At 52.0% G+C, this 27,807-nt stretch overlaps 1 long non-coding RNA gene across 1 annotated transcript in view; it reads left to right on the top strand.

Annotated features, from left to right (window-relative positions):
• Nucleotides 1-1,970: 1,970 nt before the first annotated feature.
• Nucleotides 1,971-27,807, top strand: part of LOC131583598 (uncharacterized) — an 88,126-nt gene continuing 62,289 nt past the window's right edge. Inside the window, exon 1 of the long non-coding RNA XR_009278539.1 lies at nt 1,971-2,036. This is a non-coding gene — a long non-coding RNA (uncharacterized LOC131583598). The remainder of the gene's footprint in view (nt 2,037-27,807) is intronic.

The following is a 27,807-nucleotide window of genomic DNA, read 5'->3' as shown; positions in this document are numbered from 1 at the left end:
TCTCTGGGTGATCCCATGGATCCCTCTCTGGGTGATCCCATGGATCCCTCGCTGGGTGAGCCACAGCTGCACGCTCGGCCAGCCAAGGTGATGCTTGCCCCAGACATCCCCCAGCCTGTCCTGCCTTCCGTCCACTACAGGCACTGCGGAGCTGGGAGGGGAACTGGGATGGAGCTGGGAGGGGAACTGGGATGGAGCTGCTCGTGTGGCCACCCCAGCAGCCCTTGGATTCCTCTCGCACTCCCCTCCTTCACCCCTGGCCAGCCGTCTCCAGCCCACGGGAGAAGCAGACACCAGTGCTGTTTTACCCTTCGTTTGCACTCTTCCACAAAGCGTTTTGCAGGCTCTTTGGAATGTATAAATCCTCCCATGCAGGGTAAATCAAGGACCAGAGGGAGGTAAAAAATAACTTGGGGAAAAAATAAACCCTACACTGCCAGGTCTTAGCAGATGTATGTCAGGGTACACGTTATACTCCTACTAGGTTGGAGCTACGGCAGTAAGGAGCTTCTTTACACCAGCTTTTTGTAAGCCTTTTTGTGTGAGAATGCTCCCTGCAGGGTAAAGCAGCTTCCCAGAGCAGTTATCTCCTGCAGCAGCACGGCATCTCCACACCCGGCCGGGGCAGCAAGGGACTGGGAGGGTCGTGCTGCAGAGCTGGGCACAGCTGGGCAGGTCCTTGCAGAGAGAGAGCTACCTGGGCACAGCTGGGCAGGTCCTTGCAGAGAGAGAGAGCTACATGGGCACAGCTGGGCAGGTCCTTGCAGAGAGAGAGAGCTACCTGGGCACAGCTGGGCAGGTCCTTGCAGAGAGAGAGAGAGCTACCTGGGCACAGCTGGGCAGGTCCTTGCAGGCAGGGCTGTGTGGTCAGAGCTGGACAGGTCCTTGCAGGCAGGGCTGTGTGGTCAGAGCTGGACAGGTCCTTGCAGGCAGGGCTGTGTGGTCAGAGCTGGACAGGTCCTTGCAGGCAGGGCTGTCTCAGCATGGAGCCTGGCTCTGCAGGTGGCAGGAGCTGCCTGCACGTGCTTGGAGCAGTGTGTGGAGCTGATTCCCATAGTTAATTCAGCTCCATGGTTTTCTCTGGAGGAGGTTGGTATTTTGGGATGCATCAGGTGAGCCAGACAGTGACCTGCAAACACCTTAGTGGGCTGGGGTCAGGAGGGCACAGTGTAGCTGGGGGCAATTTATTCCCTCAACGATATTCACAGTCTGGAGGCTGGAGCAGAGAATTATCTGTTTTTGTGTGCCGGGTTTATGCCCACGGAAAGACTTGTCTCCTGTCCTTAGCACAGAGCGGTGCAGGAACATGTGGCTTGTGTGGAGCAGAGTCACTCTGTCTCCCAGGATGGGCTGGAGGTGTGGGAACAGACCTGTGCTACAAAGCCTCCTCTTGCTGAGACTGTGCTGTTCCTGGCTGGTGCCAGCTGAGGCTCTCCTCGGTGGTGCCCGAGGTGCTGCTCCCCTCCCTTGCAGGAGAGCTTGGCAAGGTGGAGCAGGCTGGGGCAGGAGCTCCAGCTGGGAGCAGGGTGGGCTCTGGGCAGCTGGAGTCAGCCCAGCAGGGACACGAGGCACTCACAGCAGAAGGATTATCCTTGCCAGCAGTGGGGCTGGGGTCCTTGTGGCCTTGTGGAGCCACCACTAGGGCAGAAGGAGGTGGCACTGGGTTTGTACAGACACTCAGGGCTCCAGACAGCATGAGAGAGATGCAGAGCCTGCATCCCCCGACAGACAGTGCGGCCAGCCACGCTCAGAGCTGGGTGATCTGGGTTGGCTGTGGCTGAGGGATGCTCTGATCCCCGATGTACAATCCCTGTCTCACTGCCAGGGTCGGAGCCATCTCCCAGACGGAGCCTTTGCTGTGTGACCCGGGGCCCTGGGAGCACAGGGAGGGTGATGGGCACAGCCACTGTCACTGCAGCTGCTCCTGGAGCCTGGGCATGCACAGGAAACTTGCCAGGCTCACTGCCCTTCTCATCCAGCAGCTCCTGGATAATTTACGAGGAGCCTCCGCTGGAGGAATATTTCCCATAATCAAGGTTGGGCTCATTTTCACACTTTTCTTCTGCTCTGTTTGTTTTATTCGTTTTTATCATGCCAGATCCACTCTTTGCCTAGCCCTGACCTGTTCTACGTGCTCCCTGTCCTGGCCAGGCTGTGTCTCTGTGTCCCTCTGTCTCTGTGTCCCCGTGTCCCCGTGTCCCTGTGTCCCTGTGGCTTTGCTGGCTCCTGTCAGAGGTCAGTGCTGGGCTCTCAGTGCTGCCGGCAGAGTGGGGCAGGGACAAAGGGAAGGGAAGGATCCTCTTCCAAAGGCTGGGAAGGAAGGCAGCTGGCCAGTGAGGATGGGGCAGGGGGACAAGGGCTGGGAACAATGGGAGCTCCGCGGAGCACAAACACCACCTTCCTTATCCCCCCTTTGCCCAGAGTCACCCCACGCTTGCCAAAAGGGAGATTTTATTTCCCAATGGCTCTTAAATGGTGTTGGAGGCTGCATATGCAGCCTGAGGAGCAGCTCCCTGAGGAGAGAAGGTGCAATTCAGGAATTTCACTGGGAAATCTTCCTGAGCGGCTGCTGTCCTTAGTGGGACCGCACTAAGCCGCTTGGAGGGTGGAGAAACGTGTGCCTGGTGAAAGATGGCTCTGTCAGGAGTGAAGCAGAGGAAAATAAACCTCTTAGCCAGATGAATTCCACAGGTCTGGCACTGGCTGCCAGCAAATACTGAGCTAATGACTTGGTTTTTGTCATGTACCAGGCATAACTATTCGGGGACCTGCCAGAATGCAGGGTGGAGAGCAGGGGCAGGTTTTATCTTAGCACACTCATATTTAAAGGTGCTACTTTGTGATTATGTCAATTTGTCCTGCTTTTTCCATTTGTCTATCGCTCTGTGATGAGCATCTGTTTGTGTCAGAACAAGGAGCTGTTGATGGCACTCGAGCTGAGCTGCTTTGACCTGCACTTCACGGTGCACAAAGGCTTTTCTCTTATGGCGATTGGCTCTGTGGTGCAATATTAGGCTCTGTCTCCCTCCTTACGTGCCTTTTGCAGAGTCTGTTAGGTGAGGAGCTTCAAAGAGCCTTGCTGGAGGGTCCTGTGGCTGTCTGACTCAGATGTGCTGCTGCCCTCATTCCTCCCGGAGCAGGAATCATCTGACTCAGTATGACTCCATCAGGAATGTGCAGAGGGAGAAGAGATGCAGGGAGAGATTACCACGAGCAGCTGGGAGCCAGGGACAGTGCAGCGCTGCTCTGGGTGAGATTGGCTATTTGGAAGGGCAGCAGCAATGCCGTGAGTTGGAGGGATGTGGAAGCAGGGATTCAGGAGGAGACAGGGAGGTGTCTGCAGGAGGCTTGGGGTCACCAGGACTCCTCTCTCTGCTGTTGCTGGCTGCTGCTCCTCCATCCTGCAAAACACAAACCACAGCAGCTGTGGTCCCTTCTCAGCACTGAGCTGGGAAAGAAATCCAGAAGCTCCCAGGCTGTGAAGGCAAATGGATCAGTGCTTGAAGGTCCTTCTGAGCTGTTTCATGGACTCTCCCATAGATGGGGATAGCATTTTTCCTAGATGGAGACAGTATTTTTTCCTAGATGGAGACAGTATTTTTTCCTACATGCAACCCCCTTGATTTCTTGTTGTTTGGGACTCCAGCTTCCTGGAAACATTTGTGGGGTGTCTTGTGTATCCCCAAACATCTTTTGGCTTTGCCATTATTGTCTGAGCTCCTGCTGCCACATGGACCAGAGCACAGGGTGTCTGTGGGCTGAGCTCCCACTGGGCAGAGGCGCTGACTGACCCAAAACTCAAGCTTCAGCACAGATTTTTGGACCTGGGTATCACACAGTGAAGGGACAGTGACCTCACAGGGACCACTCTTCCCCCACTTATGTGTGACCAGAGAATTAGTCTCATCTCTTCCCAACTCTTGGGTAGAAATCTGGAAAGGCTTTCCTTCCATCCCTTTCCTTTGATAATTAATTAAATAAATAGAACCCTTGAGCAAATGAAATGTCATTTCCCATTCAGGCAAATACATTTGGGTTAGAAATCTAGGTCAGAATGTAAATTATCTTGCTGCCTTCTTGAAGGTGAAGTCCCTGAAATGCACTCAATTTAACTGAAATTGGGGATTTCCCAGTTTTTGCAAGCACTTTATTTTCCTTCTAATGAATACAAGGAAAAAACTTTTCTGAAACTGCCAGGGGATACAATCTATCTCGAATGGCTGTAATATTGTATAATAAAATAAACCTTAACAACCCATGCCTTATGCTCTTAGAGGCTCTGTTTTGAGCACGACATGTAGGGTGTTAAATTTGGTGGAAAATCTGACCAGAAGTCAGAAAACCAATTGTATTTTTTCAAGACAAAGAGACTTTAGTTTTGGTGCCATAGAGAGGAGGGACCCACGGGTGCCCCTCACTCGGGGCCAGGGGTCACAGAGCATCTTCCAGGGCTGGTGGCACCTCCCCATGCCGAGGTGTGAGGATCAGGGACAGCTGCATGGAAATGTGGAGGGAAGGGAACTTTCCCCAGTGCTCCCATCTCCTGGGCTCTGCCCTCCCTTTGCCCAGCTGAAGCGGTCCCAGCCCGCCCAGTTTAATTGTGTGGAAACACCAGTGGAAGGGAACACAGGAGGGAACACAAATTCAGTCTGGTGCTTGATAGGAAAAGACAAACACAGTATTACACTGGGGCTGAGACCATTTGGACAGCAAAAACTACATTAGCACTGTAAATTATTTGTCGGAAGGTACAAGCAGGAACACGAGCTGCAATCAGTTCTGAGGTATTCTGTGGCAGGAGCTCTCTGCTCTCACTGCCCCCTCCCACCTCTTATCCAGGGAATTCAATCCTTGAGTGTTTCTATTTACCACACAGTCAGTGTTTGTTTGTCTCAGTGTTAACATTTCCTTTCTTTTTTTGTCTTTAATCAGCTGCAATTATTCACTTATATTCATGGGTAGCGCTAATATAAAAATAGGTGCATTATGAATATTAAACTCCTGAAAACAAAGCCCTGAATTAGATGATTTCTGTGCTCTGTGTATGTAGGTTTTTCTGCTTGGAGTATGCAGTAAGCCATGTATTTTTCCTCTTCTTTTCTCTTTCACGAGAAGGGTTCACAGGGGGAAGGAGATGGAGAAATTCTGGTGCCCTCTGAATGTTGCTGTGAGGTGCTGCTCACAGGGAGTCTGCAGGGGGGAGTCTGCAAAGACGAGCTTTAAATCGCTTTCAATCTGAATTGCAGCCGGGAGGACGAGGGTGGTGGGGACACGCCTGCTGCTGCCCTGCCCAGAGAGGATGTCTGGGTTAGTTGCCATGCCTGAGCCCTGGCCAGGGGAAAGCCAGGCTCCTCACCTCCCCAAAGGCACGGCAGAAGGATCAATCCCTTGGCATCCTGCCTGCCTTTCCAGGAAATCTCATTTTGAGGCTCCTCTCACAACCTTGGGCACGGTCTGGCACAGGGAACTCCCATCTCCCATGCTTTGGGGCTGCTGTAGAGTGTGGGGCTGTACAGGGTGGAAGTTTTTTTGCTCTAGATCACCAGGAGACAGAGTGGGATACCCAGGACTTAGGGGATTTGGGATCTCTCCCTGCTGCTGTGAGGCACAGCACCCTCCTGTGCTCCCACCGTTGGTGCACTGGGGAGAAGCTGGACCTGCTGCTGTTACCTTTGATCAGGGCTGCTGCCCTTACTCCCCTGGAAAGCTTTTGTGGGAAAAGTCAGGATTAGACACCAGCTTTTTGTCCTCTTCTGCCTCAGATTCCCTTGTGTTTGTTGAAGCTGGGAGCCGGTGCCACAGCCTGCTGATGCTGCCATTGCTCATATCCCACGTCTGTGTCTGGGTGGCTGGCTCTTTACATTTTTAATGGTATTTTGTATTGCTTTTCTTGTACTGCTCCTGGATATTTTGCAGTCCGCATCTTTGTGGATGGATGCAATGAATCAATAGTGAATAATAATCTGAGTCTAGAGGGAACAGAGTTTGCAAAGCAGCTCACCATTCACACTTGCTGAAAGCATGGTGAGAAATCACCAGCATAAGGCCGAGTAGAGAGAAAATTACCTGGGAGAGGGACAGAAGGAAATCCAATCTCTGAAAATGAAAATAGATTTTTTTAAAGTGCTGTGTAAAATTATGCATTTAATTCTTTCTCTTTTAGCATCAAACCTTACAGCAGATTGTGCCATAGCATCCTCCTTGCTGCTCCCTTTTGCTGACTCTCGGGAGCAGGGGTGTTAGCCACTTATTTTTCCCGGTACTTCTATAGTTTTCTATCTTGTTCCTTAAAGGATTGGATTTGGGAGGCTTTTAAATCACTGCAGTGATCTGGGGTGACGGGTGCCTTTGCCATTTGAGACCTGCAGGCTGTCCCAAGGGGAAGGCTGCCATCCTTAGCCGGGCTCTGCTCAGCCCTCGATGCAGACTCGTTCCTGGGGCTGTGCCTCCCACCGCTCTTCCCCCTGGAGCTGAAGATGGACTGTGCCTCTCAGGCTGCTGTGCCCTGATGAATGTCCCCAGTGTAAATCAAATCTGTTCCAGGGCCTTGAGCTGCTGTCCATGTTTATCCCCTCTCCTGCTGCTGCCCACTCTCCAGCCAGGACGATTGTCTCAATCTATCACAATTACCAAGAGGCTCCAGCTAAATAACTTCGTAAAGATCCACTGGGAAAATTCATTGGTTTGAGATCTTAGAAATAGATTTTATTTACAGAGAATCCTAGAAAAGAGCTGGGCCCACGTGCCTGTGCTCGTGGGCAGTTCAGCTCCATCGTCCAGGCTGTCCCTGCCCTGTGGTGCCCCAGTCCTCAGCACCCACCAGCACTGGGAAACTTGGAAAGTCTTCTTGGAAGGGGATTCAGTAAGAGAATGGTTTGAGCTGGAAGGTACCTTAAAGATCACCTAGTTCCAAGCCTTCCACACCTGTCCTTGTAGGATCAAAGAGGGATGTTTAACCCCACCTTTACTGCGAATAAAGGGATAGGAGGGATTTTATGTCCTGGAGGATTTGATGGCAGTGCCTCTATCCTGGGCAAAGTTTTCCAAAGCCTTTCCTGTCTGGGCTGCCCATACTGCATTTTCAGAACTAATGTTAGCGTTGGAGGGCTGGCTGGAGATAGGATCGTGTTACGGCAACATAACAAATCACCTGCTGTCAGCAGAGCCCTGATACCGGCTGTGGATGTGCTCTTCCCAGTGATCTTTCACTGACATTTAAACTAAGCTGTTTTAAGGATTTAAGAGCAGTCATAACAGGTCATAGCAAAGGGCCAGCCAGCCTGGGAGGGGCTCTGGCCCCACAGCCCTGGGAAGAGCGTAGGAAGAGCAAAACTGCCCCGTTGTCTCCCCGAGGGCTCTCACCACCCCCAGCACTGCGGTGGGCTGGAGGAGCTGGAAAGGGATGGGATGGGATGGGTTGGGATGCTTCAGCCCACAAGGGAATTTTCTCCTACTCATTTCCTTTCTTTTCTTGAACTCAAGTAAATGTTAATCATCTGTACAATCCTGTGGTGAGATATTTCAGAGCTTAACCCCATGCTGGGCTTAGGGAAGTTTCCTGGTTCAGTATTTGATGTTCTGTGGATAATTTCTGCTGTGGTTTGGGGTGTGCATACAGAGGATGGGCATTACATCCTCTTTATGTACACAATATATAAATTACATTATGTACATTGGGCTGAGGGTGGCTCGTACCCCAGCCCACATCCCTGGGCTCAGCAGGGCTGTGGCTCCTAAATCCCACACATTTTGGGGTCTGAGCCCTGTGTGTTCCAGGAGGCTGAGTGTTACACACTGGCTGAGGCCCAGCGGTTGCAGTGAGGGGCTCTGTCCCCTGGGGTGTTTGGCTGGGTCAGTGTGTGCTGCTGTGGGTGTGCTGGTCAGAGCCAGCTGACCCCTCTCTGGCCGTGTCCTTGCTGCCAAGTGTCCAGGCAGAGCGGCACAGAGAGGGGACAGTCACCTGTAGAAGTTGTGTGAGCGGTCATGGCTGAACAGGCCGTGCTGAGCCCGCGCTGGCTGAGGGAACGCGCCCGGCGCTCTGGGAAGGGAGCTGTGCCTGCTCTGTGGGATAACGCTTCTTCCAAGAACTGAACTCCAATTTGGCTTCCTCCACCGCTCCATTTCACTGCCATTAACTGTGTCTGTGCCAGGAGTGACGGGGCAGTGAGCCTGAGCAGTGTCTGGGCCTGGCTCTGCTGGGATGGGGCCTCTCAGGGCAGGGGGTGCTCAGAGAGGGGCCCGGCCCCATGGGCCTTCCTTCCCCTGCTAATTTAAACACCGTAATCTCCGTTTAGCTACTGCCTGCAAATCCCTAAATATCGTAATTTTGATTGCCTCTCTGGCAGTTTAAAGGATTATATCTAGGTTATTTTTAGCCCAGATCATTTCCTTGATCTGATTTCCAGGCTGTGCCCAGAAGGAGCGTGAGGCAGGTGGGATGCAGAGGGAAGCCGTGGGGGCTGAGCATCCCCGGCGAGGCTGCAGCCACAGAGGGGGTGAAGGAGAGACCTCCAGGGTGTAGGCACAGTATTTCCATCTCGTGGAGAGTGAGGAGCTGCATCATTGCAGCACAGCTGGGCCTGCGGAGGTGGGCTTGGTGCTGCACAGTGTCCCTCATCTCCCCATGGGTTTGGCAAAAAACCCTGTGAGTTTCTTCTCCTCCCTCTCAGAGCATGTTTAGGACAGACAGGAGGTGCAGGGCAGCCTTTGGCAGCTCTAGAGCACCCTTCCTCTCTCCTGCACCTCCCTCCAGCTGGCACGAGGTCCCCAGGCAGTCTCTTCCCTCCCAGCCTGAGGAGGAGCGTTATCTCCTATGCTTCAAAGTCAGCATCGGCAGCACAGCGAGCCCCCTTGCTCCTTTCACTGAGGGATTTAGCTAATGCTCTCTCCAATCCATTTTTCTTCCCTGCAGCTTAGTGTGGATTTCCATCCCCATCTCACCAGCCCATTTAGGGTGTGCAGCCCTCTGCCAGCCCCTCCTGTGCTGAGGGCTCCTCAGGGCCCAGGCAGGGCTGAGGGTGCTGAGCACCAGATGAGCACTCTGTGGGGCAACTCCAGAGCCAAGAGAAGGAGCTGAAAATGGAGAAAAGCCTGTTATGGCATGTTTAGGCTCCAGAAACCCTGCTCATCCCTCCTGTGTGTGTCTGCACATCCTGGGGGGCTCTGGCTGGGGAGCCCAAGGAGGACCAGCAGTGTGGCAGCACCAGCCATGGCTCTCAGGCTGGTGAGCCTTCCCTGGTGATGGAGCAGGAGGTCTGGATTCATCAGTCATGTCACATTGCATTATGTGATGCAACGCAACATGGCATGACTGATGCAACCCAACGTTAAATGTCATAGAGCAATGGATCAGCTCAAGGCTACGGTAATTTTATGTGCCCATTTAATCTGGTATTTAAAAACAAACACTCATAGCAATCTGCATCACACGCTACATTTTGCAAAATTGAGCAGCAAATCTGTACCAAGCAAATTATATAATTCTGTCATCTCTCAGCCTTATGTACATGTGTGTGAGACTCAAGGGGAGAGGGGAAAGGCTTTGGGGACAAAAGAACGTGTGTAAATGTGTGAATGTGTGTAAATGCTGCAGTCAGGTTTAAATTGGTGTCTGACTTCCCTCTCAGCATGACTGGAGCTGTTGCAGAGTGCCCAAGGATGGGGTGTCCATCCTCAGCCTGTGCTCTAGGCAGGTACTGGGGCATGTCCCACTGCTATTCAGCCACTCTCACCACCTGCAGATGGAGCAGCCCCTGCCACCACCCACTCCAGGCAAGCCAGGCTGCTTCAGATCAGTCCCTTACACTCTTAAGCTGAACATGACGAAGGGTTTTGCCTGGAGGTCATTCTGGGTGTGCTTTCCTGAGCTAAGGTGGGTGCAGGCGTGGGGGATGAGGTTCTGCACCCCAGCACAGCTGTACCCACAGCTGTCTGCAGCTGCACAGCACTTCAGCACTTCCCTCTCCCTCGTGGCCTGCAGATGCACCTGCCCTGTGTCCCACGGCACAGGCTCTTCTGCAGACTCACTCTTGCCATCTTTCAAATCATCTTGGTCTTTTGAAAAGGAAAAGCCTCCCCTGTTGTTTTTCCTCCCACCTCTGTGTCTGTGTGGCCTTGGTTTGTCTCTGCTTGGAGGAAAAAAAAAATCCCTTAAGTGCTTGCTTACTCCAGCCCGAGTGAGGGAAACACTTTGACATGAGCTGAATTTTAAGCAGGTGCTTAAGGGCTGTCCTGGGATGCTTTCCCAGATCAGACCAGGGCAGCCCTCTCCAGAGCAGGGACCATTCCTCCTTTTAATGGCCAGAGCAACAATAACAGTAATTGATGTTTCCCCAGCCTGTCGTAGCACTGCCAGATTTTATGACCAAAAGAAGGACTTTGGTCCTTCTGCCTTGTCGGGCTCCTTTGCTGTTCCTGCCCAGGCCAGGAGGGCAGGTCTGACTCTGCCTGCCCTGCCCAACCTGCTGGGCAGCCATCCCTGGCAGGGAATTCTGCTTTTCCTTAAAGGGAGGAAAAAACACTCAAACCAAACCAAAGGAGTGGGCCCACGTGGCCTGCCAGGTGTCCCTGCACCTGTGGGTGTTTTCTGGTGGCATGTTCTGAAGATCTGCCACTGCCATCAATCCATGTGGATTCCTGCTCGTTCCATCCCCAGCCTCTCACCATTTCAGCTCTTGGTGTGCTTTGCAGGGCTCCTGTCTGCATTTGCAAGACAGCCTCACGTCAGAGCATCCCTTTCCCACCCAAAGATGGGCTGCCAAGGTCTGGAGTCTGGCAGGATTGGGGAGCACGGGCTTTCCCATCCAAAGCTCTCCCTTCCAGGGCTGCTGCTCCCTAGAGAGCGTGGCTGGGGCAGGAGAGCTCAGCACAGCACAGACCCGAGGCAGGCTGGGCTCAGATGGTGCCAGGCACGCTGGCTGCTGAGCTGGGATCTGTTTGTGCACAGAGCTTTCCACGGGGGGCCGTGTTCTGCAGCACTCACCAGGCTTTTTTCCCTTTAATTTCTGAAGCTGACTGGCAGCGTGCAGCCAGGTAGGGCTCCAGAGCTGGGCTGGAGTGAGCAGCTCCAGAGAGGATCTGCAGCAGCCGACAGCACAGCCAGACACCGAGGCTGTCTGCAGGGTGTGTGCTCAGCAAAAACATCTCCGGGGCTCTGGAGGTGGGGAACAGGTAGATGCTTGCAGCCTCGGAAGTCTGTTTTTACATCTTGAATCAGAAACATGCAATGAAAAATTCATATTTCAGTTCAGATCTTATTTTTGGCTCAAGATCAGAAAAAAAAAGTTAAGTGGGGAATCTAATGTGCATTTATATTTGCGTAACTCGCTAGCAGTGGAACTGCTTTGTGTCTCACACAGCTCATGCCAAAGTGAAGGATTTGCTCTTTCATTTTCAGCCTGGGGTGAAATTTTACAGTTGAGATTATAGGATCCTGAAAATAATTGTTGCCCCAACTTTAACTCTTACATTATAAATGAGGATGCATCATACTCAGCATGACTGGGAATTACAGAAATTAAGGATGAAAAAGACCTCATCTTCCAGCCAGTGCAGGATTATTTTGTGTGGTGTATTTGATTTTTTAAAGCATTCTCTCTCCTGTTGTGATGGCCATTTTCCTTCCAGAGCAGTGCTGTTAATGAACACCTCCATTTCAGGAAAAACACAACGGTGGTGTCCTCATGCTGTTCTTCTCCAAAAAAAAAAGGCAAGAGCAGTTTCTTTGCCTTGCTCTGATATTCCTCTGGCCCAGGGAGCTCAAACATATTCATGGCTGAGGTGAAGCTGAGGTTTGCTGGATGCCAGATCTGGCTGGCACCATGTGTGACACATTGTGTGTGTCAGTGTGTGAGCCTGGGAACAAGGAGACTCCAGCTCCATCCCCAGCTCTCAAATGTTCTCCTCACTGTGCCTCTGACTGCTTTTCCACCCCCCACCACCCTGAGCTCAGCACTGGTGCTGTCCCCACCGGGTCCCCACTGTCCCTCCTGCAGGACAGCACCAGGCAAGAGCACAGTCAGAGAGCCACAACTCTGGGGACACTGGTTTTCTTCCCAAGCTTGTCAGGACACATTTCTGCCGTGGAATGTATAAGCAAAAGCTGTAAAAAGGAAGTTTTCTTTCTCTGCTTTCTTTTCTCCCTCTTTGCCCATCCAGGCTGGCTTCTTTCCACCCTCCTTCCACTTCTCTTTGTTGTTGCTAAAAAGATTAAACTTGTTTGACCAGGTTCTGAGTCAGCACAGTTGTAAGGGGAAGATGAATGAGGCTCTTTAACCCTGCTTATCCTTCCAAATGCCCTCCTCCTGGAAAGAAACACACACACGTATGCTCCGGGAAACATCAGTTTTAATGTTCCTTTTATTTTTAAGTCATTCTTTCCCCCAGTCTTATGTCTACTTCTGGCAGATAATGGGACTGCTCTCACTCCTGCTGCTCCCTGTGCTGAACCTTTCTCTGCTTTTCCGTGTTGAAAGGGCTCTCCCTTTCTTCTGCATCTTCTGCAGTAAGCCAGAGCAGGACGCGTGATCCTGAAAGGCCAAAGTGCCTTTGTTCTATTGTCCCCAAAACCTTTCCCCTCTCCCCTCGAGTCTCACATCTTGATCCTTTTTTTCCCTTAGTCCTCGGAGGAGTCTGCTTTCAAAACCCTTTTATCCTGGCAGTGAAAACTGGAAGCGTGAAGAGAAAGATGGGAGATGGTAGCGAGAGATGGGGCTTCACCCAGGAGGAGCAGGTTTGGGATGGGCTGGGTGCTGCTGAGCACTGAGGGAAACACACTGGGGCACACACTGAGCTCAGCTCTTGCATCTCCTCACGTGTGGGCAGTGATGTGTCCCATCCCTGTGCACCTGCAGCATCCCAGCACCTGGAGCACAGAGCACCTTCAGAGCCCCTGAGGTGGAATGAAACTTCAGGGCAGGATTCCAGTCCTGCTCTGTCTATTGCTCCCTGCATTCCTGTTTGTTTGACATTCTGCCACCAAAGTCCACAGAGCTATGGGAAATTTCTTAAGTTTGAGGTGTGGAGAGGCAAATATTTTCCTTTCCTGTTTGGGGGATAAACAGAAGTAAATGGTGCATCCATAATCCTGGAGTCTGCTTTACAAATGCCTTGTGGTGGTATTGCGTGTCATTCATGTAGGTGACTTTTACAATGAAAAATCCCATTTAAGCCTGACCTTTCACGTTCTGGAACATAATAGACTGTGCAACCAAATCACATCCTGCTGGCGGGGACACCAGTGAACTGGAATATTAGTTTTGTAAGGGAACGGGACACTGGAATCCTGGAAATTCATTTGTCAGAAGTTGTGTTCCAGGAAACAGTCAGGGGGGCTTTGTGCAGTGCAGGGCACACAGGCTGCCATGGTCTGGAGGAGGTGAAAATCTCCCTGCTGAAAGGTGATCTGAATTTGCAAACAGCCTCCTAAGAGCCTCTCTGCAGGGGTGTGCTTGTCCCCCGGGGACCAGGGCAATGAAAATGCAGAGAAGGTAAATGACATAGAAACAAGATCTGCTCTTGTGCACATCACAGGCTGATGTGAATTCTGCCTGGATGAGATGGGATGGGACCAGGTCTAGTTCTCAGTCCCAGCACCACCCCCTGTCCTGTCTGGGTGGGCAGCAGGAGGGGCAGCTCTTGCAGGTGGGCCCATTTTGGCCTATTTCCAGCTAAACAATTAATTATCAGTGCCATGCTCCTCACGGGGCTCTTTGTGCAGCAGCTCCTCATGTTGGCTGATGAGGCTGCAAATTCCCCCGCTCCCTCTGGCTCACGGGGCCGCAGCGGCTGCTGCTTGAAGCATTTATGTTAATACACTATCAGGCAGCCACATCCCATGGCTTATCATTTTCATCAAGTCTTGGTTTTATGGTTGAAAGGAATTACTTTCAAAAGACCATTACCACCTCCCTGTTTCTCATGGCCTTATGCCTACCTGCTGTTAAGCTTTTATAAAGGCATATTTTTTTTTGTGTAAAGCTCATAAAAGCTACTATTCAAGTCCCATGCTTGAGTCCACTTCCCTCAGTGGCTGTCTGGACTGGGTTGATGGTGGCTGGTGCTGCAGGGAAGCTGGGCAGTGCAGGGAGAGCAGCTGCTGCCCTGGGGCTGCAGCCTGAGCGCTGCTGTGACCACAGGAACGCTTCTGATGATGCTCCAGCTCCCTCTCAGCGAGGACAGGGGGACACGGGTGTGTTTGGCCAGCTTTGGGCAGGGAGAGGGCAGGATGCTGCTGGTGCTGAGCCTCTGTGGTCCTGCTCATCTCAAGCACAAATTTCAGCACTTCCCTTACGTGTAGGTTCCTTTAGGAGCCGAGCTCCTCACTGCTGTGCTGGGCAGATGTTCCTGTCCTCGGGCTGGGCCACAGCTTCTAGGGCTGGGGCAGGCAGTTCCCAGAGCCTGCTGGCAGGCCAGCATCTCCTTTAGCATTCCTGCCACATCCACCGCTGCTTTACTTTTTATTTTTTCGCTGGTGAGTTGAAAAGGGGCAGGCAGCTAGTCACACTGCCTGATAGTCACTTGCCAGTAACATAAAAACTCTTATGCGCCAATATATCAATCAGCGTTATGTGTCAGCCTTGACTACTGCATTCAGCTTCCATCACCCAAACAAAATCATGCTGTAGCAGCTGAGGAGGAGGCTAATACCGATGGCTGGAGGCATGGCTGGGCATACCAAACACGGCTCGGGAGCTGGGTGGCCGAGCTGAGTGCGGAACCAGGGGCAGAGGAGGCTGGGGAGATGCAGGATGCAGACAGGGATGGGGTTTGCCCAGCAGTGATCCCTGCCCGTGGGGACAGGTGTGGTGCTCAGGGCAGGGTGAGGGTGCCCCTGGAGGGTTCACATCACCAGCCAAGAGATGCCCGTGGCTGCAGGCAGGAACGGCTGGGGGTCAGTACCTGCAGCCCCCCTGGCCTCCTCCTGCTGCCCTCTACACCTGCTCCTCCTCTTTCCATCCAATTAGCATAATTACAGCTAGTTCCAAGGAGGTAATGGTTTCCAGAGGGGCTTTGTGTGCTGTCCCCATGTCCCATGTTGGAGCCCTGTGCCAGCCCTGTTCCTCCTGAGCAGGGACAGCAGCCATGTCCTGGTGCTGAGAGTGAGGGGCTGGGGAGCCCCCCCAGCCTCTGCTGGGCCAGGCAGGCACAACTGACAGTGAACACTGAGTTATGTTTTGGATTAAAAGTGCATAAAAATGTAAATGTGAGTGGGGCAGCCCGCAGGTCCCCATAACCTGCTGGTGAGGAGCTCAGTGTTTGCAGCCTCTGGAGAGGAGAGGGGCAGTGGGGGCTCCCTGAGCACCCCCTTGCAGACCAGCCCTGGCCCAGGCTGCTGCAGGACACAGGGCTGGCCTTGGTTCTCCCTGGGGTGGTGACCCTGGGAAGGAGAGAGAGGCTGCAGTGTGGGTGCTTTCACAGCAGCAGAAACCTCCAGGCTCTGTGTTTCTTCATATTCAATATGCGAGTGGCCACAGTATCTCCTGATTATTTAATTTGACTGGAATAAGAGGTATTTGTATTCATTTCCAGAGATGATGTACAGACCTGATCTTAAACTGATTTAGACAGTATTGTACATCATGAAAAATGAGAATGGGGAAATCTAATGTATGGCTTTTTTTTTTTTTAAAAAAAAAAAAAGGGCACTTCACAAACCTGCATGGAATTACAAGAGATAGGCAAATGCTGTCACAAAAGTCTCTCTTAAATGACAAAAGGACATGAAGAATAGCACTGCTCAGCAGCACAATACAAGCTCCAATAATACCATCACATGCTTCCTCTTGAGTAGTTTGTAGTAGGAGGGCTTTGACTGATGTCCTGTGTCAAATCTTCCCTGGTCCCTGGAGTTGTTACCGGCGTCTCCTGTCCCCTCTGCCACAGCCCCTGACCTCTCGGGCAGGCAGCTGGCTTTTCCAGGTGCCTGCACATCCCCTGGGCACGCTCACCCCTCCGTGTCTACGCTCCAGGTCTGGACTCATCACCAGGATTCATCTTGTGTCTGCATTTTGGCTGGGCCAGGTACAATGCCATAGAATGGCAGAATGATTTGGGTTGGAAAGGACCTTAAATATCACCTAGCTCCAACTGTCCCACCATCCCTGAGGTCTGTGTGGGGAGTGGACAGTGAGCCTGGAAGTTCCTGCATCCTGGAGCTCTCTTGGGCATGTGTTTGTCTGGGCAGCCCGGGTTTGGGAGGGTGAGTGGGAGAAGCAAGCAGGCAGAGGTGAGACCTGCTGCTCTGCAGGTGTTTTCACAGCATGGAACACACACAGATACTCGGAGAGAGAGGTGCTGCTCGGTGCTGGGGGGCTGCAAGCCAGGAGAGGTGATGTCCGTGGCTTAATGACAGTAATCCAGGTCAGAATTAAAGCACCGGCTGTGGCTCCGGGTGCTGTGACCTCTGCAAGGGCTGATCCTGAGCAGTCATTAAAGCTGATGTGATGAAGGGGGAGAGGCTCGAGCAGGTGCCCTGGCTGGGTCGGAGCACCCACCCTCACTCCCCCACCTCTTGCTGGCTGATTTCTGTAGCTTCTGCTCTTGTCTTCCTTCCAAAATCTTCACAGAGCAATTCTGGGAGCTGCTAGGAAACAGCCGTGTGATTGGAGGTGGCTGTGTGCCTGTCAGAGGTACAGCAAATGGATCCCTTGTGGGAATCTCTAGGATCAGTTCAAACCTTTCCATGGAAGTACATATGTTTGGATGAGGGCCATATTTTGACCTTGACTGGATGGGAGGTTTTAATTATCAGAGCTGGCTGAATAACAAAACATTTTGCCACGGGCAATTTCTAGGAATTCATTTCAGCATTGCTTCCACCTTTTGGGCTCTGTGTGTACGTACACATAAATAAACCCACTCCAAAGAAGGTGTTTTCACCTAAGTCACGTGCTGAGGGCACTGTGATATTATTTACACCTCTGTGTGCCGTTTCTGTACTGTGGTTTTAAATATAACTCACACCTTACTGTGTGGCTGAAAAAGAAAGTGTGAGATCCCAGTTGCAAGGAGTCACAACCCTTCAGTCAGTGCCACAGGGTGGTTTGGGGGTCAAACCTGGATTTGCAGCTCTCCTGCATGGTGGGAGCAGAGCAGCCACTGCAGGCGGTGTGACTGTGCTTGGCTTCTCCTACCCCATCTCATCCCCAAACTTTGTCTTCGAAGCCTCCTTCCCAAAGCATCCCAAAGTGTTTCCTGGGCTGGCCCTCCAGAAAACCAGGGAAGCACTGGGAGGCTTGCAGCTTTGAGCTCTAAGAGACGTTTGTTGCTGCTCAAATAGATAATAATCAAATGAAAACAGCCTTTTGTCGACTCATGGGAGTGTTCCATCTTTGCGGTGGCATGAAGTGATTTAGCCATTAAGGTTAATGCTCGTCTTCCTGCTGTCTGCTGGAACTCTGGGCCAGGCAATGCAAATAGCTTAGCCAGTACTTTTAAAGGTCATTGTGCATGAAAAAATAAAGATCATGCACCGCTCATGGAAATGTCCTCAGTAATCACTGCCTTCTCGGGGGAGGAGGGACGAGGATGCTGGAGCGTTTATCTCATCCCACCCAGACTTTGGTGACAGCCTTTGAATTTTCGGCAGCTTGAGCTGCAGGTTGGCATCACCTCCATCACTCGTGTCCCCCGTGGTTTGTGTCCCGGCTGCTGGTGGTTCTGGCAGTCCCTGAACACGGAGGACGCTGGCTCCAGACACAGCACCACCAGCGGCGGGGCAGCTCTCACCTCTGGCCACATCTGGCTTTCCTGCAGGAATCCTTCGGGTTCACATCTTCCTTTCTTCGCCTTCCCCACAGGATGTCTTGCTCCTAATTTATCTAAGAGGTAATTTTAATCCTTCTCTCCTCAGACAACTGGCTACCTCCATGCATAATTAATTTATTAACACACTAACCTACTTTAAGGTGATAATCTCTTCAGGGTCACAGCGATCTCAGCCTGGCCCTGTGACAGGAATTTTCAGAGAACCCAAATTCCTTGGCATGATGGGGCATCCATCTGGCCAGTGCCTGTGGCATTCCCTGCGGGCAGCTCCAGCTGAGCTGGCCCCGCTCCGAACCTCTGCGAGCAGAGGAGCTGCTCCTGCGTGGGACCAGCAGGAATCAGCCCTTTCAGCAGCGCCCTGCAGGAGCACCTTCCTCTTGGAGCTTGCTGAGCGGAGCTGCTGGATTGTGAGTCCCCGGAGGAGGAGAGGAGGCAGCTGCTGCTGTGATGTGGGTGTTGAGCAGCAGCTCTAATAGCCTCCCCTCTCCGCGAACTGAACTGCATCCTCTGCTCATTACTGCAGCCCTTCAGAGGAGAAGGAGAGCAAGAGAAAAGATCCCATTCAGTCTCGCTGTTTCCAAACAATGCAAAGAGGATGAGGACTCCTGTGTTTGTAGTGAGCTCATATAAGAAATAAGCAATAAATGAGGAAATCCTGGTGACCTGCAGTGTGCCCCAAGCCCTAACGTTTTTGGAGTTCGACTGTCCGTGGACAGAGCTGCAAAGTGAAATGAAAGCAGCTTTTAAAGTCTTTATTCTTCTCTTCTGCTGTGAAATTCCTGCCTCTCTTTGTCGAGTAGGATCTTTGTTGGTGTTTTCTTTGTGCCTGGAGTAATTTCTGCGTTGGGAGTCTGTTGTGCTGCTTCCCGGCGCTCAGCCGCTGTTCTCCCGACACGGAGCCTCCTGTGCCAGGGGGACACCGGTGGGGGGACATCAGGCAGACCCCCAGACCCCGCAGAGAGCAGCCACCAACCCCTGAGGCTGGTACAGCCAAAGGGAGCCACAAACCTCACAGCGATGTCCCTGCCTGGGGAGGTTTGGAGAGGGTCGGGAGCCACAAACCTCACAGTGATGTCCCTGCCTGGGGAGGTTTGGAGAGGGTCAGGAGTCACAAACCTCACAGCGATGTCCCTGCCTGGGGAGGTTTGGAGAGGGTCGGGAGCCACAAACCTCACAGCGATGTCCCTGCCTGGGGAGGTTTGGAGAGGGTCGGGAGTCACAAACCTCACAGCGATGTCCCTGCCTGGGGAGGTTTGGAGAGGGTCGAGCTTCAGCCGGAGGTGGGAGGGTGAGCAGGGCATCACCCAGCCCAGCCCAGGGCTCTCCTGGAGCCTGCAGAGCCACAGTCCTGCAAAACTTGCTGGAAGAAGCAGCCGTGCCTTCTGAGAGAGCCAGAGAGCACTCGGCAGGATTTTGGGAATGTGTTCCACGCTATATAGAAAGGATATTAATGAATATGAATAAATATTGATATTAATTATCTCAGCCTGGTTGAAGCTTCTGAAAAGTGCATGTTTGGGGCCCTGCAAGATGCGAGCTGGCTTTAATTCTGCTGTCACTGAGCAGGGCGTGCTGGCAGCCTTGCACAGGAGCTGATGTTTCTGCAGTGTTGGTTGTCCAGGGGGTCAGGTGAGATTATGCACAGTGGGAGAAGTGAAACGTGCCCTGCACGTCTGCAGGAGAGCAGGGGTTGAAACCTGTGCTTTATAACTCCTCTGGCTTCTCATCTGTAAACTTGCAGGCTGGCATGGGAAAGCAGGAGAGATAATGAAGGATGATGGGGAATATTCCTGAAGAAATCTGCGTGGCTGAGGTGAGAACAGAGCCAGGGTGCTTGGCTGAGCCAGGGACTCTGCAGAGGGTGAGGGAGCAGGGCAGGGGGTGCCTGGGGGCTGCTCACACCTGCAGATCTGGCAGCTCCTGCTCCTCAGCTGGCACTGAAGGGAGGTGAGGAGGTCCCCAGCCTCTACCCACCCTCCTCCAGAGGGGACCTGATGCAGATCCTCTCGCTGCTTTAGCCCAGCTGGGTGATGAGTTCACCCTCCTGGACACCCACGAGCCTCTCGGTGCCATCACAGCTGTGGGATGTTCCTTCTGTCACTCGCCCCTGTGCCTCAGTGTCTTGCTGTCACAGCTGGGGTAGGTGACATCATTTACTCCTTTTGCCCCTCTGCTCGACCGTGTCTCCTGGGTGTTTGGAGAGGCATCCCAGAGCTTGCACACAACTTGGCTGTGTGACTGTGAGCTGGTAAATCAAGCAGAGACACGTCACCCTGCCTTGGGATGCTGCAGTTGTCCCTGGCTGGGCTGACAGTGCCCTCTGTGCTGTCCCCAGTGGCTCTGGGGCCATGGTGCCATGTTGGCATTAAAACCTGGCTGGAAAACTTCCAGCCTCTCTGGAAGCAGAAATGGGGGATTCAGTCCTCCCCTTCTCTCCTCCCTCCCCAACACATTTCCTCGGAATAAAGCTGCTTTAAACTTCTTCCCTGGCTTGTCCTGCTGAGGCGAGTTGCATCTGCCTGTCATGTCACGTTAGTGTTCTCTGGGAGCCACGCCATGACATCCCAAGAACACTGGCACACCATGGAAATAAACTTGCTCTATGTGAAAATGGAAAAGTCGTCGCTTTCCAGAAAATAGGCTGGAGAACATCAGCTGCAAATGGGAAGGGAAAAAAAAAAAGGCTTGTCTGAGTGGATGAAGGGATAGCTTTTAAAAGGCAGACCTGGCTTCCACCGATGTCAATGGAAAGCCTTCCACAAACGTTAATGGCTGTGGAGTCATGCCCTAAAGCATTATATTTTTTGGGATGATGTCAAATTGTAGCATCTTAAACGAAGCTTTTGTGTTACTATAATAAGGGATTTTTTTGATCCGACTACTTAGGTTAGGTCTTTAGTGAAGTCACTTCACCTCTCCCTGCCCCTGAAAACAGCTTTCATGAAACCTGTGAAACTTTATCGAGTGCTTTGAGATCTATAGGTGGAGTAAGGCTATTGGGGATGTATTGTTATCGCTCTCACTAGAGAATGATTTGAGGGAGGAAAAATGTTTGTGATTCTTTGGACAGATCTGCAGAGGGTAGAAAAAATGAGTGATTTGTCCCCTATTAAAACATTGTGAAATACTTCAACTCTGGAATAATTTCCCTTGTGCTTTTAGAAACCCCCTGAGTTCAAAGCATCCACCCCCTGATGCTCCAGCCTAAGCTGTATCTTGTAATCTCTGCTGTACCCTTTGGGAAATCTGCCCACGGCTTTGTGTACACAAGAGAGACTCCACTAAGGAAATTTTATTAAGAAAGACATTTTTTAAAGTGGGATTTAAATAGTAAGCTACATTCTCTCTGTCAGCAGTTCTCTCCCTTCATGGCTGGTGGATCCCATTCTGGAACAGATATCCATCTCCTGTCTGGCGTGTAGGCATCTCTGTGAGCAAGGGCTGGCTGCAAACACAGAGGGGCTGCTGTGCCCCAGCTGCTTTGGGAGGCTGGCACCCCCAGCACCTCCAGCCCCCCGTGGGTGCTGCCTGCTGGGATGGGTGCTGGGGAAGGGGAGCAGCTCCTCCAGGGTGTTTCAGGTCACCTCCGAGCCTTGGCACATCTGTGAGTTACATCTCTGCTCTGGAACAGGCTGGTAGCTCATTTCATTCTTCGTGGTGGTTGTTGTGTGTGGGCCTTGTGGGGAGGACACTCAGACTGTTTCCCTGAATTCCCACCGCAATCACAGCACAGAGGCAGCAACAGCCAGCTGAATATTGTGGATTCTTTTTGCATTGCTCTGATAAATACTGTCTACAGGGTATGTTGCAACAAATGTTACAAGTCCCCAATACAGCATTTCAGAGGCAGTACACAACTTGATAATCTCATTATTTGCTACTCCTACACAATATAAGAGCCTCATCACATCAGCCTTATGTTTTGCTGCAATAGAAATAATTAATAAAAATCAAACTGCCACCTATAATGTCTTTAAAAAGCAATAGAGAACATGCAGAATCTACGCTGAAAACAGCTCTAGGACTAGAGACCTTCTGAAACGTCTCACCTGGAAAAGGGAAGAATTGCTTTGCATTCAGATTCACTTGAAAGCTGTAAATACTTTATGGCAGTTTACTTGCAGAAAACGGTGAATTTTTAAGGGCTTATTTGTAAAACATGAATTTTGAGCTTTTAGGAAGAGCTGTTTTTCCCAGGTGCTCATTGCCAGGGTCACGGGTGGCTGAGCAAGGCACAGTTCTCACTGCAGAGCCTCCCTCCCTCTGTCCCAGGTGTCCACAGCCACCTTCCCATGGCAATCCGCACACCTCAGGATTTAACACAATTTCATCAGAGCACAAATCCACCTGCCCATGTTCTGAGCTGCTCCCTCAGCTGTGCTAAACCTGGAGGGATCCACTCCAGCGGGCAGGAAGGCAGATGGGGAGAACGTTCAGAGCTCCTCAAGGTGCCCTCACACGGACTCAGCTCAAGCAGGGAAATGATGGCAGCAGCAGAGCTGCGAGGTGCTTGTCCCTGCCTGCCAGCTGGCCCTGGAGGACATCGAGTCACACACGATCCTGGGGTGGAAAGCACCCCCAGTCCAACTCCTGGCCCTGCACAGGACAGCTCCAAGGGTCACACCATGTCCCTGAGAGTGTTGTCAAACATTTCCTGAGCTCTGCCAGGCCCGGTGCTGTGACCACTGTCCCAGGGAGCCCATTCCAGAGCCCCAGCTCTTCTTGGGGAAGAACCTTTTTCTTGTATCCAGCCTAAACCTCCCCTGACACAGCTTCAGGCCATTCCCTCAGGTCCTGTCCCTGGTCACCACAGAGAAGAGATCAGTGTCTGTCCCTCCTCTTCCCCTCCTAAGGAAGTCGTGGCTGCTCTTGTCTCCTCCAAGCTGAACAAGCCAAGTGACCTCAGCTTTTCTTGTGTGGCTTCCCCTCCAGACCCTTCACCTTCTTCACAGCCCTCCTTTGGGAGCTCATCATGGTGTCCTAGACCTCACCAGCATTTTTGGGCCATGCTTTGAGCCAGCCTAACTCAGGCAGGAGTGCATCCATCACAGCACTCCCCATCCGGTGGCTGTGGGATTATTTTCCATTTGGATTAAAGCACTTTGGCCTCCCTGGCACTGACCAGCCCAGGCTGGGGCTGGAGGTGCCCAGAGGCTCCGGGTGTGTCTGAGGATGCCCCGAGGGGTTGGCATTGCTAAGCACCGTTTAAAAGCAGTAGCAGCAGCAGGAGCTCTGCATTCATAATGAAAAACTCTTCAGCAAGCAAAGCAGTCTAAGGCCATAGAAGGGAGCCTGCCCAGTTGGGAGTCATTTGCAGATGGTTCTGGTTCATTTGTTGGCTGCTTTTTCTCGGTCTCCATCAGCCACCGCTTGCCTTGGCTCAGCAGCACACTCGGAGCACATTCCTTGCTTTAAGCACCTGAGAAGTCCCATTGACTTCAATGGAGCGGCTAATGCTCCTGATTAAAGGTAAGTAACTGCTTCGGTGTTCTGCTGAATCTGAGCCTTGGGAATAGAAATAAATGGAAGGATCCTGCCTGCACCGGGGGGAAACATCTGCGGAAGTATTTGCTCTGGAGGTAAGGCAGATTTCCTGCCCGCGGTGTCTTTGGTGATCTCCTTTTCGGAAGATGTCCACACGGAATTTGTGGCTCCAGGCTGAACTCGGACCCTTTACTGGCCAAGGAAATTTCCTGTTCCACAGGACCCGCAATGTAAAGTCAACAATGAGTGAGTAGGAGCAGACACAGAATGTTTTGGAGGAGGAAGAGGAAGGTCAGGAAGCCGTCTCACCTTTCGGAGCACAAAGAACGTGTCAGGGTGACCCTGCTTGCCACCAAACCGGGCTGAGAGAGACAAAACCAACCCCTCCTGAGCACTTCGTTTGAGGCTGGCTTCCTACTGCCCCAGGCTGGTCCCCTGCAAAGGCTCCCAGGTGGGAGCAGCTCTGCCATGAATTCCCTGCCTCTTTGAGAGCGTTAAGTGCTGCGAGGAGCAGGACACAACTAATGGGCTCCTGGCCTCGGGGGACTGATGGGCTGCCTAATAACGACATGGATTTTGACATGGCAGAGCAAATAAGAATTGGCAGGCATTAACCTCAGACATGTCCGCTACCTAGAGAAATCCAAGCCCCTCTCTCACTGCTCGTCCTGTTTAGCATATAAATGTTTAATTCCATTAGCATCAGCAGCGGTGGCTGCTGCTCAGCCGGGGAGCGGCTTGGGCGAGCCCCAGGAGCTGCTGCTTGGGAAGGGGGAGCCGGTGGCTGGCCAGGAGCCAGGATCAGCCCCTGCCCCAGCTCCACAGCATTGTTAACACTGCTGTGGCTCCCAGCATCTGCCTCCTGTTTGTGCTCCCCCGCTAATTCAGCATCAGCCGCTGCTGCCCACTCCACAGGCTGTCTCCTCCCTGACACATGGCTTGTGCATTCCATTTCTGTTCACCGGAGGGATTTTCCTTCTTCCTTTCTCTCTCCCTCTCCTCCCCACTTTCACCACTTTCCCCTTCTTGCCCAGGGTGCAATGCCTGCGTGCCTTCCAGGAGAAGAAGGTCTCCTGGAACAGGGGCTGCTTCCAGGATGGAAATAGGACAGGGCAAGAGCTCCTCACGAAGAAATGAACCATGTTGATTCATCTCCTCAAGTCTCCCCGCTCTGCTCTCCTCACTAAGTGGCAGTGGCAGCAGCAGCATGGTGTTCAGTGGTGCATTTCCCCGCGTTCGACCCGGCAGCCCTGCACCTCTGGAGAGAGGATTGATCACAGGACGACAGGAAAGAAGCAGACCCGATGTCTGGTGCGATTCCTTGCAGAGCTTGTAAATCTAATCACTGAGGTGGTATTCTATTTTTCTCTCCCTTTCCCCCTTAATGTTTCCCTTTAAACGAGATATTAAAAATAGGAATATTAATTTGGCAGATGGTGCAATTGGGCTTTTGGCAGGAGTCTGCACACTGTGCTGCGGAGTTGCAGACCTCCGTCTCCACGCTGGAGCACTGAGTGATGCTCTGGCTCCTCTCCAGGCTCTGCCTTCCTCCAGCTCCTGCTCCCTCCTCCAGCTCTCAGCGCTGGGGCAGAGGGAGCTCTGATGGGTCCCTGCTCCAGCTGCAGCCAAGGTTTCATTCCTGACAGTTCTGAGTCACCAAAGGCTGGGGAGCTCATTTCTGATTTAATTTGGGCCAGGTCTGATGGTGGTGGGAGCACTGGATGTGAGGTGCTTTGGTTCTATGGGGGTCAGGTGAGCCTCAGTTCTGAGTTTTTGGGGCTCCTGTGTGCCCTGGGATTTCTGCAGCATCCAAGAATCCCTCCTAGGAGGGTCTGTGGGGACTGGGTGTGATAGGTCGATGCAAGCAGAGCATTTCCAACCAGAGACCTCTCTGGGCACTGGGACCAGGTTTTGTCTTTTTCTCTCTTTTTTGTGCTGTGTTCTGGTTGGTCTCAGCTCCATCCAAGAGGAGGGTTCTGGTATTCCATTGCTTTCCATTTTCAGAAACACTACAGAGTTAAGTTCCCCCTAAATTTTCTCAGCTGGAGCTTTGGCCCAGTGCTGCAATTTTACCAGGGGCAAAATGAGCCCTAATTAATCCCAGCATCTGTGTTGTGTCCCTTTAGTCCATCTGTAGCACCCTGTTGTTTAACATGTCCCTCCTCACGCTGTGTCTGAGCCCAGCCTCAGTTTTGGGGCTGGACCTCAGCAGGGTCCTGGGAATGGCAGGGAACAAAGGCAGAGCCAGGCCTCGCACTTGCTGCTCATTTTTCACATGCACACAAAGATTTTTTGTTTTCCCAATTCTTTTGGCATTTTTTTTTTGTCATCCTTTGAACTCCTTCTGGCTTGTCTGTCTTTGTTAGAACGTGCTGCCCAGATCTGGGTGTGTTGCTTCAAACAGCAGCCTGACGAGCGCTGGGAAGAGCAGAATAATTACCTTGCAGGGATGCAGCAGCCTGGTGGTATTGACTTCTGTTCAATCGATCATCCCCCCAGCCCACTCTCTGCTGGATAGCTGTTTGGCCAGATATCTCCATACAGCCTCTCTCCTTTTGTTTATTCCTTCCTATGTGTTAATCTTTTGCATTTGTCCTGCTGAATCTCTTTGTATTGATTGCAGGCCACTTCTTTAATTCATCAAGCTCGTATTGTATTTTATTCCTGTCCTGCAAATTATTTGCTACCCTCCCATCCTGGTAAAATGCTCAGATTTCATTAGCATACCCCTGGTTGGGCTTCCAAGTTGTTAATAAAACTATTGAATCGTATTGACCTTGCAGGGCACTCAGTGGGACCCCACTTAACATTTCTGCCCACTGGACTCTGACCTGTTGAGGTACATGCACATGTATTTTTAATCAGCACTACATCTTTGCTCCCGTAGTTCATCTCATTTACACTATGTAAGGAGCCATATGATGTTTTGATAATAAAAATTATGATCTGTGTAGCTCCAGCCTCCCGCCTGAGGATCTTGCTGGTGATAGATATAGCATCTGACACGGCTCTCTCTGAGCCCCTGTCTGCTGAGGAGCTGCCCATAACAACCAGCAGCATTTGTGTAAACTCTGAAATTAAAATATCCTATTGCACTGTCAAAAAAAAAACCTCTCCAGGGTCTTGATCGTGTAAGGAGACTCCTCCCGTTCTCCAGAGCTTCCCTGCCCCACACCCTGGCCACGCTGGGCTTGCATTTCTGAGCTTGTGGCATCAGCCAGGGCTCGCCCGGAGCCCTGTGGGTGCTGCCCACAAGTGAGAGCACCAAGGAGCAGTTTGCAGGGCAGGGGCTGTGCCAAGCTCTGCCAGGGGATGAGATTTCCCCTATAGCAAGGGGATCACCCAAAGGGTCAGGTCTGGGGCAGGTGGTGGCGTCTCACACCTTCTCTGGCTGTCCCAGCCCCTGGGTGGTCTCAGCTCCCTGCCAGACGCTCTGTTCTGCAAAGGAGTTTATCTTTAGCTTGTTTTCCTCGCTCTCCTGGGGATAGAAGTTACCTTTAACTAAAGGGAGGGGTGACAGAGGAAAAAGACCTCTCACTGATTCAGTGATGTGCTTTTGAGTGCCAGAACCAGTCTGCATTTCACACTCCTGCTTTGGGCGGCTGCTGCTGCCAGGGCTGGGTACAGCTCCATTGGCCATGGCCAGAGAGGGCTTGAAGGGCAGTGCATCCTGAGAGCATCCCTCAGCTTTGGTCCTGACTGCTCTGAGCCATCACCAAAGGGTGGAGAGCTCGTTTCTCTTTTAATTGCAGGCAGATTTGACCCCAGTGGGAGCACTGCATGTGTGGAAACACCACGGAGTCTTGGCCAGCAAACATCAGCCTAGCCCTTGACATCTGATGGACAATATGTTCCCAACACATGAGAAAATTAAACCCTAATAGAAATGGATCCTACTGATCTGGAGAGCATTTTAGAAAATTTGGGGATAAATTGCTCTGGCAGCCTCTGCCTGGATGGGGCTTGCCTGATTTCCATCCCTTTAGTTTATGTGTGGCACCTTCCCCAAAGCACATGCTTCATTTAATGCCCTTTTAATTTTATCTGCTGTTAGAGGGAGGCTGAGCTGTGCTTGTCCTGCTTTCCCTCGCCCTCCTGGGATACAGCACGCTTGCCCCCACCTCCCCTTCTCCTCCCTGAGATTCTGGGGACACTCCTGGGGTCTGTGCCAGGCCATGTCCCACTGCTCCTTTCCTCTGCAGGGTGTCTGTGCTCTGGCACTGCTGCTTGTGCCTGTGACAGCTCCTTTTCCTGCTAACTGTTATTGAATTACAGAGCCTCTTAATTGTCTCCTTTTCCTTGAAGACTAAATCAAAGCAACCCTTTAGTTCATTAGTCCCCCTGCTGTCTGTCAGAACTGACTTTTTTGACTGAGCCTGTCAGGCTGTGCCCCTCCTCCCTTCTCTCCCAGTGATTCGGAAGGAATTCACCTTCCAGTGGTGTTTTTATACCTCAAAGTTGTATTTTGGCCACCGTGATCACCAGTAAAAGCCACCCACATCTGTGCTGGGGGATCAAGTGAGGTGAGGGAAGGGCTGTCCTGTCCCTGTCCCTTCC

The sequence above is a fragment of the Poecile atricapillus genome, chromosome 12 (assembly GCF_030490865.1).
Source record: "Poecile atricapillus isolate bPoeAtr1 chromosome 12, bPoeAtr1.hap1, whole genome shotgun sequence".
In the NCBI taxonomy this organism is placed as follows: domain Eukaryota; kingdom Metazoa; phylum Chordata; class Aves; order Passeriformes; family Paridae; genus Poecile; species Poecile atricapillus.
The sequence above is the reverse complement of the archived record's forward strand: the minus strand, read 5'-3'. Positions and strand labels throughout refer to the sequence as shown.